Raw genomic sequence first — 941 nt, forward strand, 5'->3', positions numbered from 1 at the left:
AAATATACCTTCCCGGGAAGGGACTGAAAACATGGTTATTCCCAGAACTCCCTCCAGGTCTTTCCCTCTTCCCTTCACTTTGCTTTAGAAAGTAATGGATTTTGGATCACATACTCATTTCTACGCATGACTCGAGGAGAACTTTGAAAGACATGGTCCAAGTTTTATAACAATTGCACAGGGCCGGGCGCGGTGGCTCACGCCTGTAATCCCAGCACTTTGGGAGGCCGAGGCGGGTGGATCACGAGGTCAAGAGATCGAGACCATCCTGGTCAACATGGTGAAACCCCATCTCTACTAAAAAATACAAAAAATTAGCTGGGCATGGTGGCGTGTGCCTGTAATCCCAGCTACTCGGAAGGCTGAGGCAGGAGACTTGCTTGAACCCGGGAGGCGGAGGTTGCAGTGAGCCGAGATCGTGCCACTGCACTCCAGCCTGGCGCCTGGTGACAGAGTGAGATTCTGTCTCAAAAAAAAAAAAAAAAAAAAAAAAAAAAATTTGCATGGACTTTATCTTGCACTAGAAAAATTATCACCATCTATTTAAGAATCAGGCATTTATTGAAAGTACAGTTTTGTAAAAAACACGTGTTTTACCTGCCTTTGTCCACTAGCATGAATAAAGTCTGTGAAACTATAAAACACACACGTGGGACAAGTTTTTTGTCCAACACAAACCTGACAAAAACCTAACACGAATACAAAAATTGTAGTTTTAAATAAGAGTGGTTCCTTCTATAAAAGCAAAAACTGTTTATTTCTATTACAGTAAGAAAATAGGCAAAAGCCGAAAAGAAACTCCAGGATGCTTGAATGTCCACTGCAGGAGAGATTCTGCCTTCCCCACAGCGCAGCCTCCTGTGCCTCTCCACGCACGTGCACATCCTGCATTCCGGATGCAGGAGAGGAAAAGAAGTGTGCATGCCCAGGCATCTAATAAG

Source organism: Aotus nancymaae, unplaced genomic scaffold (genome assembly GCF_030222135.1).
Source record: "Aotus nancymaae isolate 86718 unplaced genomic scaffold, 86718_ANA_hifiasm-v0.15.2.pri h1tg000077l, whole genome shotgun sequence".
Classification (NCBI taxonomy): Eukaryota; Metazoa; Chordata; class Mammalia; order Primates; family Aotidae; genus Aotus; species Aotus nancymaae.